The sequence below is a fragment of the Canis lupus genome, chromosome 35 (assembly GCF_003254725.2).
Source record: "Canis lupus dingo isolate Sandy chromosome 35, ASM325472v2, whole genome shotgun sequence".
NCBI classification, from domain to species: Eukaryota; Metazoa; Chordata; class Mammalia; order Carnivora; family Canidae; genus Canis; species Canis lupus.
In genome coordinates, this window is record NC_064277.1 from 18,105,189 (window position 1) to 18,121,089 (window position 15,901).

Sequence of the window (15,901 nt, forward strand, 5' to 3'; positions counted from 1 at the left end):
CATCAAAATGATCTAGAAATTGTAAAGTTGTTTCTTTTATTCTCCCAAGATCATTGATTATTAATTGCACATTCATGAGTTTTGATGAAAGAAACATTATTAATTTGGCTTTGTGGGGGACCTTATAAAATTGTGAAGGAGTCAGAGAGCCTGATGAAAAGAAAAGATTAATACCCATGTAGTGCCAAGAGGGTGACTAACACGATTACTTCCTTATGAAGCTGTAGCTCTCAAACTGTTGATTCCGATTTTAACAAAACAAAGCAGATTTGAAGCTGATGTATTGACTTTTCCCCAAGAAGATTTGAAAATTCTTTTTACTGGAATTAGAAACTTTATTCCAGTAATGAGAAAAGCTTTTCCCAAGCAGAATTAGATAATTATCATACTTGTGAACAAATTGGCTTTAGCTACAATGAATAATACATATGGGCACAAGAGACTAAAATGTTACTACACAGTACTTTTTATTTAGTATAGAAATACTAAGCAGCCAGAACTATAAAAACATAAGGAATTCATTTGCTACTGCCATTTCTCCATACTAATAATGTCATGGTAATAAATGTTTTTAGGGTATTTATTATACATTTTTAATTTAGATTCAATGTGTCTGCATTTTTTCTTTCTTAATATAAATATCCTTCTATACGTATATATCTATATATCTATATCCGTATTCACACTTGATGCTATATCTATACCTACCTATATCTAGAATGAGAATGCATTCTTCAATTAATTATAGCACCCCCGCCCCCAGTGTAGTCCTCGTTAGAGTTCCCTTTTAAATATAGCAGGAATCCCATCTCCACTCCCTAAAATCAGTGTTTCATTTTGAATTGAAAAGATATCTAACAATGTCTTTCCATTCTTGAGAGAAGTCATCTATTGACCTTCCATACTGTCAGAAGGCCAGGAGCAAAATGGAGAAAATTGAAAGCAGAATTTCTCTCCTAAGATTAAAAAAAGATAAAAGACCTGTTTGAATAAATAAAATAGGCATTTAAAAAATTCCTGTAATCTATAGTTATATAATAAACAATCCTAAAATTTAGATTTATTATTATCTCTCACATTTCTGTGAGCTGGCTGAGCACAACCAGATGGTTCTTGTGTGTGATTTCCCAGGCAGTTGTGGTCAAATCCAGTTGGGCTGGATGGCCAACATGTCACACACCCATGACTGGCAATTGATGCTGGGAGCACAGGTAGGCTTCTCCATGTGACTTGGGACTTCTCACATCATGGCAGCTGGGTTCCAAAAGCAAGTAGTCTGGGGTGCCTGGGTGGTTCAGTGGTTGAGTGTCTGCCTTTGACTCAGGTTGTGATCTTAGGGTCCTGGGATAGAGTCCTGCATCAGGCTTCCCACAGGGAACCTGCTTCTCCCTCTGCCTATGTCTCTGCCTCTTTCTGTGTGTCTCTAATGAATAAATAAAAATAAAATCTTAAAAAAATAAAAATAAAAAATATTAATAAAATTTTTTAAAAAAGCAAGTTGTACAAGAGAAAAAAAGTAGATTAGTTGTCTACTGCTGTGTAACAAAGGACCACAAATTTGGTGGTACAAAACAACATCTATTTATCATCTCATCATTTCTGTAGGTCAGAAGTCTGGGCACAAGTTACTTAGTTGGTCCTCCACTCAGGATCTCACAAGACTGCACACAACGTATCAGCCAGGATTACAGTCTCATCTGAAATGTAAGGTCATTTTCCAAGTTCGATGGTTGTCAATAAAATCCATTTCCTTGCAGCCGAACTAATGGCAGCTTGCTTCTTCAAGGTCGACAGGGAGGGTCTGATCTTAAAAAAAAGGAATAGCTTTATGGATATATAATTCACATCTCATGCAGTTCACTCATTAAAGATGTGTGATTCAACAGTTTTGGGTATATTCACTTATTCAACTACCAGCACAATCTGATTTTAGAGCGTTTTCATTATGCCGAAAGAAACATGAGCAGTTACTCTACATTCTACACCTCACCCCCTATCCCCCAGCTCTGGTGACTATTAATCTATTCTTGTGTATGGATTTTACTGTTCTAGCCATATTCATGAAATCATCCAATATGAAGGTTTTTATGCCTGGCTTCTTGAACTTAGCATAATGTTTTCAATGTTCAGCCACATTGTCCCTTGTATTAGTGGTTCATTCCTTTTTATTGCTAAATACTACTCCTTTTTATAGATACATCACATTCCATTCATCTGTTTATCAACTGATGGACATTTAGGTTGCTTCTACCTTGGAGTATTGTGAATAATACTGCTATGAATGCTCATGTAGAAGTTTTTCTGTGGCTATGTATTTTGTTCCTCTTGGTTTTATACAGGGGGTGGAATTCATAGGTCAGAAATAGCCAAACATTTTTCAAAGTCTCTGTATCATTTTCTATAGCCATCAGCAATATATAAGAGTTCCTACTTCTCCTTATCCTCATCAATATTTATTAGTATCTTTTTATTATAATTATCTTAGTGGGTGTTTATTATCTCATTGTAGTTTTGTACATCATTGTACTTTTTAATTTTATTTTCCTAATGACTAGTGATGTTGAGCATCTTTTCAGGTGCCATTTGTATATCTTCATTGGGAATCTGTCTACTCAGAGTCTTTGCCCATATTCTTAATTGAGTTATGTATATTTTCATTATTGTGTTGTAAGAGCTCTTTACATCTAATAGATACAAGTCTCTTACCAGATATATGCCTTGCAAATATTTTCACCCTTTTTTTTTTCCTGGTTTTTGCTTTTCTATTTTATTAATTATAAAGGCAAATTTCTCGACTGAAACCCAGAAATTAGTGGTAGATTAATAAAGGAAAAAAACCCTAAGCCATATCACAAAAACCTGAGAGCACAGGTTAAGTGTATATTGGAAGGAGGGAAGGGAGGGATGGGTTGACTTTTCACTTTCTTATGTCCTTTGAATCACAAGTTTAATTTTAATGATGTATAGTTTGTCTATTTTGTCTTTTGCCACTTACACTTTTAAAGTTTTATCCAAGAAATTTTGCCTAACTCAAATTCATAAAGATTTACCCTTGTGTTTTCAAAGAATATTATACTTTTAATGTATACATTTAGGCCTACTATCTACTCTGAGTTAATTTTTGTGTATTGTATGAAGAGAGGTTCAACTTCATTCTTTTTTATAACTATCCCAGCACCATATGTTAGAAAAACTAAGCTCATCTGAGTAAAGCTGACCTAATCAGGATAATAAACTTTTGATTAACTCAAAGTCAACGTATTAAGGACCTTAATTACATCTACAAATCCATTCACCCTTGCCACATAAGATAGCACATTCACCAGAGTGACATCCATCACAGGCACAGGTGCCATCTCAAATCAAGAGAAGGGTATAGTACAGGGCATATGATCTAGGGGGTACAAATTTTGAAGGACATCTTAGGACACAGATAGGTCTCAATGTCTTAAGGCCTGGACTTAGATACTGGCAGAGCATCATTGCTCTTCTATTATATTCTACTCACCAGGCTGTCACAAAGCCCACACAAATGCAAAGGAGGAATTATGAACTCTACCTCTTAATGAGAAGTAAGTCTAAGAACTTGTGCCTATCTATAATTTGCCACAACGTACTATCACAAAAAGCAGCTTTAGGTAAGGTTGTTTATTAAAATATTTACTTCTAGTTTTCTTTCTTCTATATTAAAATTCTAAAGAACTCTGAAAAAGCAAGAAGATAACATCTGGAACAGAATGCAATAGCTACTTAAGTTCATATACTAAGGAGGAAATAAAAACCCTGTTCTAATGGGAGTTGGGCTGGTTCCTCTATTAATTTGTATTTAGTACATGCCCAGATGAATCACCTTGGCTGTTCCATGTTAATACATTTCCTTCTTTGTGAGCAACAGGTGACCTATGACTGACCTTGGGAAGATGATTCAAATAACGAACAGAAACAATTTTCTCAGAATTAAGGACTCCAGAAAGACTTTATTAGAGCTGAAAGAAAAATCTCATTCTGATCCTTGAGGAGACATTTATAAATCCACTTTTATTTCTGTGGCTTCAGGCTCTGAGCTAGTGCTACTAACAACTCTATGCCTATCTATATTACTTTCCTTCTGTCTTCCAGGTTAGATCCAATAATGTAATTTAAAAAGTGAAATTGACTTTGAGTAATTTATGAGCGTTTTTGTTAAGGTGTCCAGAAAAAATGAGACCTATTTCAATATGCAAATGACACAAGGATAAGCAGCCTATAGTAGTCAAGGCATTGTCCAAAGCTTATCTGCATGCAAGATGACCAAAGTTTTACTTTCCTTCAGATAAAGTCTCTGTATTACTCAATTTTTGCAGCATGTCAATAGGCCTATCAGATATATAAAAATACTCCCTTGAAATACATGAAAACCAATTCTCTTTGGAATCCAAAAGAAAAACTGAAGTGGAAATCTATAAATTTGAGGCAGTTTGATAGAATACTATATAAATGAACAAATAGGATATCAAAGTGGATGTGGATTTTGCTCTTTTGTTTGGCAAGAATGTACAGTTGCATCGTTTAGCCAGGCTGGAATAACTATAAATGTCTTTTCCTAGTGGCCACAAAGCAAAAGGAAATAATATACAGATTCACAGAACACTTGGCTGGGTTCCAGAGCAGTTTCTAAAATTTATTCCAATTAGTAATCTCAGTAAATCAGCTCCACATTTCTGAGTTTGAATCCTCATTTTTAAATGATAATAATTGTACCTATCCTACCTGCCTCACAGAGCTATATTATGAAAATCAAGTAAAATATACTTGCATGTCAAATGGGATGCTTTGAGCTGCTTTGAGGCAACCAAACTTACTTGAAAAGTCAGATAATTTCTTGTCACGTGACTTTCAGAGGAATAGCCAACTTGAAGGTAGACTGCTACAAAAACCCCATGATGTCATTAACAACACATGTTCTTCCAAGACTCTTTTCTGTTGTTCACAGATTTGGCTTAACCCATGGGTTTGTTCTACTACTCATTGTTGTAAGGAAATCCTTGCTTCTTTTATTTATATCCAAAGAAAAAATTGAAATATTTAACTCCAGGCCTTATACATATTTCTGGACCAGTATCAATGATCAGAAAATGATGCTATGATTGATTGATACCTGGATTCCTAAAAGGATCTCTTCAGGAAGCTAAGATAGGAGGAGATGCTCATGAGGTGCAAGAGATAGGTGAGGGACATGAAGACACATGTACAAAACTGTGGTTCTTGGAAGAGGATATATGGGGAGGGAATAAAAGATAAGTAGGCAATCAACAGTGGGAAATCACTTAAAAATACCACATTTTTACAAATATACTAGAAAGTGTTTTAAAATTGTATTTAATTCAAAGGGAACTGGTTTATCTTCCCACAGAACTATCCTGAAATTCTTCAAAACAGATTTCATTGAGAGAATATGGCTCACTTGGTGACTACAACCCAATTTACTTGCTTAAGGTAGATTTCTGAAGGTAGATTTTAAAAGTTATGACATTTTAAATTATGAAAAGTATAATACAAGCAGGAATGGTCCAAGGCATAAGTATAAAACATGACATTGAGAGAAGAATTTTGAATAGGTAGGAAGATCTTTATATTTTAAGTGAAGAAAAGCAGGTTTAAAAAATAACATGTACACAAAAGAATGGAATTGTAATTTTACCCTACACTATAGACAAAAATTAACTCAAAATCAATAAAGATCTACATGTAAGAGCGGAAGGAAAAAATATTCATGACATTGAATTTGGCAATGATTTCATGATTATGACACCACAGTCAAAAAAAGAAAAAATAGGCAACTGGACAAAAACAAAACAAAACAAAACAAAAAAACCCTTATGTTCAGCAAAGGCAAAATCAGCAGAATGAAAAGGTAACCCACAGAAATGAAATCTTTGCAAATGATATATCTGATATATAGGGTCTATAAAGAACTGCAACTCAACAACGAAAAGCCAAACACCTTGATTTTAAAATATGCAAAGGACATAATTAGACACTTCTCCAAATGACCAATAAGCACACAAAAAGAAGCTCAACATCACTAATCATTAGGGAAATGAAAATCAAAACCACAATGAGAAACCATCTCACCTCCATTAAGATGATGGAAAGCAAACAAACAAATAAACAAAAACAAATGCACACAATAACAAGTATTGACAAGAATGAGGACAAACTGAAACACCTATTACTATTAGTAGGAACATAAAATAGTGCCACTGCTATGGAAAACAGTATAGTGATTGCTCAAAAAATTAACAACTGACTTACCGTAAATCAAGCAATTCTACTCCTAGGTATATACCCAAAATAATTGAAAGGAGGATCTCAAAGAGGTGTTTGTACACTCATGTTCATAGCAGTATTACTGCAACTACTAAAAGGTAGACGCAACCCAAGTGTCCATCAACAGATAAATGGATAAAGAAGATGTGGTATATACATACAATGAAATATTCTCAGCATTAAAAAGGAAGAACATTTTGTCACATGCTACAACATGGATGAAATTGAGGACATTATGACAAGTGAAATAAACCAATTAGAGAAAAACAAATGTATATGATTCTACTTAGTATCAGTTACCTAGAGTAGTTGAATTTATAGCCGCAGAAAATAAACTGGTATTTTGGCTCCTTCCTTCTTTGGTTCCCAAGGGCTACAGAAGGCAGAATGTGGAGTTATTGTTTGGGGTTGTACAGAATTTCAGTTGGGAAGATGGAAAAAGTTCTGGAGATGGGTGGTGGTGATAATTGTATCACAATGTAAATGCCCCAATGCTACTAAACTGCACAGTTAAGAATGGTTAAGATAGTAAATTCTGTGTTATGCATATTTTACCACAGTTTTTTTTAAACATTTACCAGCTTAATAAAGGATTTAATAAGAGATACAGATGAACAACCAGATGAAGAGACACAGGACAAGTCTGGAAAGGTCATGAACACAGGAGCTTCTGTCCCCATGGAGTTGAAATACATCACCCTCCCAGATACATGGATGCATTCACCTACCTGGAAGCTCTCTGAGTCCCATGCTATTGGGATTTTTATGGATGCTTCATCAGATAGGCATGTTTGATCATTAATTCCATTTCCAGTCCCTCTCCCTTCCTAAGAGAATGGTGGGAAGGAGGAGGGGACTAAAAGCTCTAAGCTTCTGATCATGGTTGTGTCTTCCCAGGGACTAGCCCCCATCCATTAGCCACCTAGGAGCCTACCCAGAGTTACCTCATTAGAACAATATGCACCCCTATTGTCCAGGAAATTATAAAGGTTTTAGGAGCTCTGTGCCAGGAACTGGAGGCAGAGACCAAAATCTATTTTCCATTTTTGCAGCTTGAACAAATGAATAGGGCAGAACTACCAGGAAGAGACTACATTAGTTAAAATGTCATATGTTATCCATTCACAAATGCATAAAATTTATCTACATATTAGAGCCATTACATGGCTCCCTAAAGTCTGTCCTAGACTATAAATTAAAACCCCCTCTCTGCAGTTCTTCTTTCTTTCTCAGTAATGTTTCAATCATTCTTCTAGTCTTTATTTTCTATTATTCAATTGTCACTTCTAAATAGGACCCATCAGCTTAGCTGAGTGCATTTTCTGAGTGTATTTTATTTTTTATTTTTTTTTAACTTTACGTGAGTATACTTGACACACAATGTTACATTAGTTTCAGGCGTACAGCATAGTGATTCAACATCTCTATACGTTATGTATGCTGTGCTCACCACAAGTATCCTCGTGCTTCCCTATTACAATATCGTTGACTATATTCCCTATGCTCTTTTATTCCTGTGACTTACTCATTTCATAACTGGAAGCCTGCTTCTCCTACCTTCCTTCACCCATTTTCCAGCCCTCCATCCCCATCTCTCTGGCAACTACCAGCTTGCTCTCTGTATTTATAGGTCAGATTCTACTTTTTGTTTGTTTGTTTTTTCATTTGTTCTTCAGATTTCACATATGAGTGAAATAAAATGATATTTGTCTTTATGTGACTTACATAGTATAATACCCTCTACGTCCATTTATGTTGTCACAAGACAAGATTGAATCTTTTTATGCCTGTGTAATATTCCAGTCTGTGTGTGTGTGTGTGTGTGTGTGTATCTCACATCTTTTTTATCCATTCAATGGACACTTGGGCCATGTCCATATCTTGGCAATTATAAATAATGGCATAATAAATATGGAGGTGCATTTATCTTTTTTGGATTTCTTTGGGTGAATACCCAGTAGTGGAATTATTTGATCATGTGGTATTTCTCTTTTTAATTTTTTGAGGAACCTCTATACTGTTTTCCACAATGGTGGCACCAATTTGCATTCCCACCAACAGTGCACAAGGGCTCTTTTTCCCCACACCCTCATCAACACTTATTGTTTCATATCTTTTTTTATTTTAGCCATTCTCACAGGTATAAGATGATATCTCATCGTGGTTTTCATCTGCATTTCCCTGGTCATTAGTGATGTTGGACATGTTTTCATGTGTCTGTTGGTCATCTGTAAGTCTTCTTTGGAGAAATGTCTTTTCAGGTCCTCTGCTCATTTTTCAAATCATATTGTTTTATTGTTGTTATTCTTGTTATGGTGTTAAGTTGTATAAGTTCTTTATAAATTTTGGATATTAGGTCCTTATTGAATGTGTCATTTGCAAATATCTTGTCCCATTCCATAAACTGTCTTTTTGTCTTGTTGATTGTTTCTTTTACTGTGCAAAAGCTTTTATTTTGATATGGTCCTAATAGTTTATTTTTGCTTTTATTTCCCCTGCCTCAAGAGACATACTAGAAGAGTGTTGCTATGGCTGATGTCAGAGAAATTACTGCCTGTACTCTATTCTAAGCTTGTTATGGTTTTAGGTCTCACATTTAGGTTTTTAAAGCATTTTGAGTTTATTTTTGTGTATGGTGTGAGAGAGTTCACCACAGTTTTTTTTAAGTGTACATAAATGTACAATTTTGCTATTTTACTCCAAGAGCTTATAAAATGTATTACATGGATAACAAGGAAAGTACTGATTTAGTACAAATATCTAGTCCAGGTGTTTATCTGGTATCTCTGTACCTGCTAAGATTTTCAAAAGATTGTTTGAATTCCTATTCTAAATCTGGTGGAAGTTGAAACTTCTATCCAAGATTTGTACTAATTCTTAATAGTGGAGTTTGCCTCTGGTTCTTAGTTTCTAATTCCATTGAACTATCCCATGTGAAGGATTTTTTTACACACTCCCAAAAATCAATTCCCCTCTGCGTTATATATACCCAGACTCTCCTCAATTTCACAAACGTGAAATGAAGCATTAAAATTCCTCACAGTCATGTGTATTTGGAGAGTTAACTGAAGGTTTCCAGAGCTGGAAAGTGGGGCTTGCTTGTATCACAACCTAAACAATTTCAAATGGACTATTAGGCACCCAGCTCTGAAAAGTCATTGTAGTCTCTGTCCCTTGATCACTTCACACTTGTAATACTCCAACCTCACACCACATCAGGCTCATACTCATACTATCTCCTGCCTTGCTTTTCTCTCTTCACATCTCTTCCACACTCTTTCATCTACTTTCTCTCATCTTCCTCAAACTTCCAAATTCTTCTCTATCATATTAGCAATGAAGACTTCTCTACCCCCTACCCTCAAATCTAGCCCTAAAACCTACTAGGACATCAGCAGAACTAAATGACATTCATATGGCTCTTTTCCTTTTTAGAAAGCAGCTGTGGTCATGATAGGTATTTTCCCCTTGTTTCCAAGGAAAAGGACCAGTACTCAGACCTTTCCTACACCTTCTTTTCTTTCTCCTTACCTAAGGCACCATGAGCTGGATTCACCTCCTCAAAGACAGCAGGCTATTCTTCTCTGTGGCTTCCCACAGAGAGGAAAAGTTCACCTGACTCTAATCAGTCCAAAGCTTAGTCATACAGTTTCAGTTCAACAAATGTGGTTTATTTCCCAGGTCCTCCACATTGATGCTGGGACTAGTGGTTGGAGTAGAACTTCTGCAGTGAATTCTACAAATTGCAAGAAAATCTCTTCACTCTTCCATCCTAAGAAAGAATTCCATGGTGCCCCTCAAGCCTTGAAAATGAAGACAAAAAAAGAAGTATCTCACATTCAGCTAAACAAACCACTGTGTAAAAGCAAGTTTCATTCATTTTAGATGTGTAGGTTCTGTGAGGGCTTATTAGTTAATGTTTATCATTTATTTTAAAAGAAACAATAGCTTCATGTGTAGGACCTAATACTTTAAAAATGAATGCACAAACCAATTTGAGTTTCTATACAAGGCTGGCCCGGGTTGAGTTTTACTAACCATCTATTTCGAAGGAAGAGGAAAATGTTTTAAGTAATGTCTTTTAAATTAGTAGAAATGGATGATTGCTAATGTTTCAATACAATATTTTAAGATTCCTAGCCATCAAACAAAAAACATACAAAAAAACTCCACCGTGCTACTCTGATAATGTAAGGAGACTACTTGAGAAAGATGCTGGATCAGTCATTTATTATTTTCTGAAATCTATTCCACTTATTCTTATTTCCATAAATTAAGTGACTAATTTTTTTTTCCTTTCACTCTCTGACATAACTCTCCAAAGATGTACACACAGTATTGTATCGTTCCCAAGCCGAAGTAAGAGGAATGTGAAGGTAAAGGATAGAAATCACCAGAATGGTGAATGGAAAGGATTCTGTGACTTATTAGGATAAAAAATCAGAGAAAAAAACCTATAGCACAAAAATACCCAAATAGATAATATTTTAAAAAGATTTTATTTACCTATTCATGAGAGACACACACACACACAGAGGCAGAGACACAGGCGGAGGGAGAAGCAGATTCCATGCAGGGAGCCTGATGTGGGACTCGATCCCAGGTCTCCAGGATCATGCCCTGGGCTGTAGGTGGTGCTAAACCGCCGAGCCACCCGGGTTTCCCCAAATAGATCATGACCTGAGATATGAAGCTGTTAAGCTCTCAAATCCCGAAAGAGACATACATTCAAGAATGGAGGGGAAATTATTTAAGTGTATGTGACTTATGTGTTTTGGCAGCCAGATGAATAGTAAGAAGACTATTCTAAAGACTCTCTACCCGCATTCAGCCAAGTGGACTCTGATTTATGGCTGTGATCCAGTTTGGAAATGACTGGGCTGGTGCCAGAAGCAGGCTGTAGTGAGGGCTGCCACTTACTTACGGGGAGACCAGGTCACAGTCACTTGATCATATGGATCCATACTTCTTCGTGCTCCTTCAATACATTTTTCTTGAAATGCTTATTACAAGCACTGGGTGTTACACTATATGTTGGCAAATCGAACTCCAATAAAAAAAACATATTAAATGAATGAATGAATGAATGAATAAAAAAGAAATGCATATTACTATGCGTAAACCAAAAATAGTAAGTTCTGGATTGTAAGAATTCCTTAAAAATTGGCCAGTGACCTCAAATACCTGCTCGCCTACGTAACAGATATTTGTTGTGTGTCTTTAGCTTATGGTTGCAACACGCACCTGGTGTTATGGGAGCAGAGGGAATCACATTCTTGCACTACATTCCTTGCTGTCAGAGGAAATACCACAGGGCTCCTTCAACCCGAGCACCTCAGTGATGACGCAAATACGCCCCTGAAGATAAAGTTCTGGGTAAGCTGTGAAAGCCTATCCAGCCGGCCCAAGTGGAAAGAGTAGTATCTTCAGATGCATTCTCAGGCTGCTGTGTCTGGTGGGTACCACACCTGCAACAGGAGAATTATGAACTTTTCAAGAGTTTACAAAAATGTTTGCACCCTGAAAAAGACAAAAGCAAAAAAAGAAAATAGTCTAGTCAAAAATTATAGTCATTTGTTGTAAAGCAACAAAAGTTGTTAGAATTTTTCAAATGCAACTCAGTAGATCTGGTAATATGTAAATAATGTTTGAAGTGGGCTGTTTATTCTGTTTATTTTAACATATTTGAAAAATGTGGGCTGGGGCCCCCAAAAGTAAGAGTATCAGGACTTAGAGGGACCTTGAATAGTCTCTGCAGAGATGAGCCTGGATTCAAAGCTGGCCTCAACTGCATACCAGTTGGGGACTTGGACAAACTACTGTCTTAAATGTCCTAAGCTTTAGCTTAGTATTATGGAACATGGGGATGACATCAAACAAAGCATTATGAATAAATAATACTTTATTACATCGAAACTGCCTAACATAATGCCTGGCACACTTCGGTTTCTTAATATTTGTTGTTTTTCTTTTCTTCCATATATAGTAGGCACTGCTGTTGATGTATTTCTAAACATGTATTTGTGGGTAAGAATGTTTGGAATCAGTTGACAAATAACAACTTCAGCACACAATTGTTCTGGTCATGTGAAAATCAACTTCCCTCGGTGCATATCTGATTGCTGTCATCCTCCCGAACAGGCCCTGAGGAGATTGTTAGGAAAATAATAATATATCTAGAGATGTCTTGACTTCCCAAGGTGGTGCTATTGTGATACTAAGAAAAGGGCTTGCCCGGCTGGGCTGGATGATGTATACTCAAGAGACACTTTATGGTCTCCTCAGAGAATTTCCCACTCAGCTTCTCCCATTCTCTCCTTGTCTTTCTTTTGCCTGAACCTCTGGAAAAAAAAATAACAGATTTTGCTTTTGAAAACGGCATCCATCTTAATTAGTGATATGCTGGATCATATGATTTCTTTTTAAAATTATGAAGCCTTGAGTCGTTTTCTGAGAGTTCATTTTTTATTTTATATTTGGTAGTTACAGTCCTGAAATAAATTTCATCTCCAGAGAGATATGAAAATTTGCGTGAGGAACAGATGAGTGAAATTTTCACAACTCAGCCTGCATTTCTCTTCCTTCCCATAGTTCATCATTTTTGTTTCGAACATCGCTTTCTTGCCTGTATGCCCCAAATGCATTCTTTTCTTAGTCTTTCTTAAAAGTTTGATGTGTTTTCTTGGACATATCTTCATTAACTAGCCATTTGGTTAGAAGATCACATTGATTTTATTGATGTCTGTATGGTACGTAACTAATAAAAATGTTATTAAAGCTAATTAATTCCCTTCCAAATCAACCATCTTGTCTCTGTCCACTAAAAGTATGATTTTACTGCATTATGAGCTCTGCATGACCCCTAACACCTTTGATCTCAATGAACCAGTCCAAGAACAGGACTAGGGAATCCTCTGACTCCATGTCACTCCGAAGTATTACATTAAGCTATCTATGGAGGCAAGAGATTTTTGGCTTTTACAGAACAAACTCTAGTCACACACAAATATTGTTATCCATAGAAATATTGTACCAAGTGCGTACATTTTCAGTTGAGGTCCATGAAGAATCCAAACTATGAGCCCATGTCAGGAGACTTCCCTTTTGCCCAAGTGTACCCTTCATGGGTTAAGAGAATATCTAGATCTGGGTTATAAGAGACTCATTTTGTAGAGAAGGAAATTCAAGTTTAGGAAAGTTGAGTGGGTTTCCCAAGGTAGCCACTGGTTTGATGCAGAAGTAGAAACAGAACGTAAGTCTTCTAGGCTTTTGATCTACATTTCTTTCCTCTGCATCAAAATGTGCTATAAGCCTCATGGACTTTTTAATGTCCCTGGTGATTTCTGGGAAAGGAGAGAAAGTTGTTATCCAAGAACCAATGAGTTAACAGTCCTGTTTCCTTGGCTCTGACCAACCTTTCAGAGGTCTAAGTTGGCTGTCTTCTGCCTTCCTGAACCTCTGCTTTTTAGTCTTTTTCACACTAAAAGCAGCACAGGAGTCAGATACTGTGTGGCACTGCTATGCTCCTGATTGGAAAGCGTATTTTTTCATATACTCAGAATAGGTCCATAGCAATACTTTATAGATACATTTATTATAGTTTATAAATTGACTCCCAGTTTGTTATTTATCTGAATTAAAAAAAACATTATTTCATTTTACAGTAATATGGAATCACAGAATGGAAACCCAGAAACAGTGAAGCATATAGATAGCTACATTTGCTCAGCACTTGACAGTTAAGAAAGTCCTTTTCATATACATTCTCTTATCTGATGGTAGCAACAACCATAGAAGCATAAATCATTGTTACCATTTTGCACATCAGAAACTAACACTCAGTGAAGTTACAAAACTTGGCCAAGGTTACTCAAAGAGGCAATTAGCAAACACTTGTAATCTTGTACACCGTTGGTAAAAATCTAAATATTCATTTTCATGTGTACATGTTTATTTATAAATTGTACATACATGATACTCTGTTAATAAGTTGACTATGTTAGAAAACCTACTCTCAAAATGGGAATTTTAAGGATGAGAAGAAGATAAAATAACCAAGAATTGTTTAAGTTATATATTTTTATCAATGAAATAAAAGTTTGTGCTAACACAAAAAATAGTATTAATGACATTTTGAGTGAGAAAAATATAGTTCCATATGGTTTATTATTTTTCAAAATTCTGGTTTCTCATAATTTAGCAATTTGAATTTCTGTTTTTTGGCTAATTTATTTGGGTACTTGATGTTATAGCCAGATTAAGATTAAAATGGAAAGTCACTCATCATTAATATGTAAATAAAATAGAAGTATGTTGTTGATCATACTGACTAAATTGTGGAAATCATTTTCAAGTCCAACTACCAATTATGCAAAGTTTTCTATTAAAATTCTGTTGAAAATTTTCCTCTTGTCTGATTTGAGCTAATTATTCTTTCAAACTAAGCAGAAGATATTAAGATACTGCTATTTCGTGTTATTAGCAAATGGGCTTGGACTTCCAGTTTCATCTCTGGCATGTCACTTAGAAGTCATCACTGTCATCTGTTCAACAAGATAAAATTGAACGAACTAAAAATCAATGACCTTTTTTGTATCTATGAGAGAACTGATGTCATGAAGCAAACTGTGACTGAAGTCTCATAGCTGAGATCCCTTGTCTGGAGCAGAGGTCACTGGAGCCACTAGTAGAAATACTTAAGTGGGGGGCTAAATGTGGACTGCCTGGAGGGTGAGAAACTTCTGGCAGCTGAATTCTTGGGGGACTCCTTACTTTTACACGTGAGAACTCCAACTGCTCAAGATGGAGAGCCAAGAAAGAGCCTTTCATGAAATACACTCAGTGTGTTCTCTGTAACAAAGGCCTACTCTCCAAGGGGGAATAAAACTTTCGTAGGGCCTTATCCCATCTGGGGGAAGGACACTTCTCCAGTTTATCCTCCTTTAGCCTTCCTAAATCATGTAAGAGGGGAACAAAAACTAAAAAATATTTGTGAAGGTCAAAGCCCAGGAACTCGGGACCACTGCATGGCTAAGGTTTAATCATAAGATGATAGAAAACTTCCACTTTCTCACCTTACCCCTATACCCACAGGACTCAAGTATAGCCACAGTTGATCACAGCTGAAAGAGCAGTGAAGCATAGACTCTATATGAGGGGGGCGGTCTTAGGGAAGCCCAAGGGGGTTCAAAAAATAGACACTATAGAAATTTAAGGTTGTTACTGCCTACATCTACAACAAATATTCAACAGCACAACTGTAGCCATTACCATAAATCTTCACACTAATTACTTCAGTTCCTTCTACTCAATGTCTGATTTAAAATAAAACAAAACAAAACAAAAAGATCCAAGGCACACTAAAAGACAATGAGAAATTAAAAAAAAAATACAGATTTCAAGAGGCAAAATAATCAGAATCAGACTCAGTTATGACATAGTGTTTGGAATTGTCAAAGAATTTAAAAATAGCATGTGTTAAAAGCTCTGATGAAAAAGGTGGACAACTTGCAAGAAAAGATGGATAATGTAAACATAAAAGCAGAAAGCTTTATGTTTTTCCTCCATGTTTATTTTTATTTATTTATTTTAA

The 15,901-nt window shown here is 35.9% G+C and overlaps 1 long non-coding RNA gene across 9 annotated transcripts in view; it reads right to left on the bottom strand.

Annotated features, from left to right (window-relative positions):
- Positions 1–498: 498 nt before the first annotated feature.
- LOC112657565 (uncharacterized) overlaps positions 499–15,901 on the bottom strand; it is a 319,254-nt gene continuing 303,851 nt past the window's right edge. For 8 of the 9 annotated variants that reach the window (XR_007408363.1, XR_007408374.1, XR_003135109.3 and 5 more), the window contains one exon: positions 10,824–11,777. This is a non-coding gene — a long non-coding RNA (uncharacterized LOC112657565). Of the gene's footprint in view, positions 1,807–10,823; positions 11,778–15,901 lie in introns of those variants that run through there. The other variant, XR_007408364.1, reaches the window with a different exon arrangement.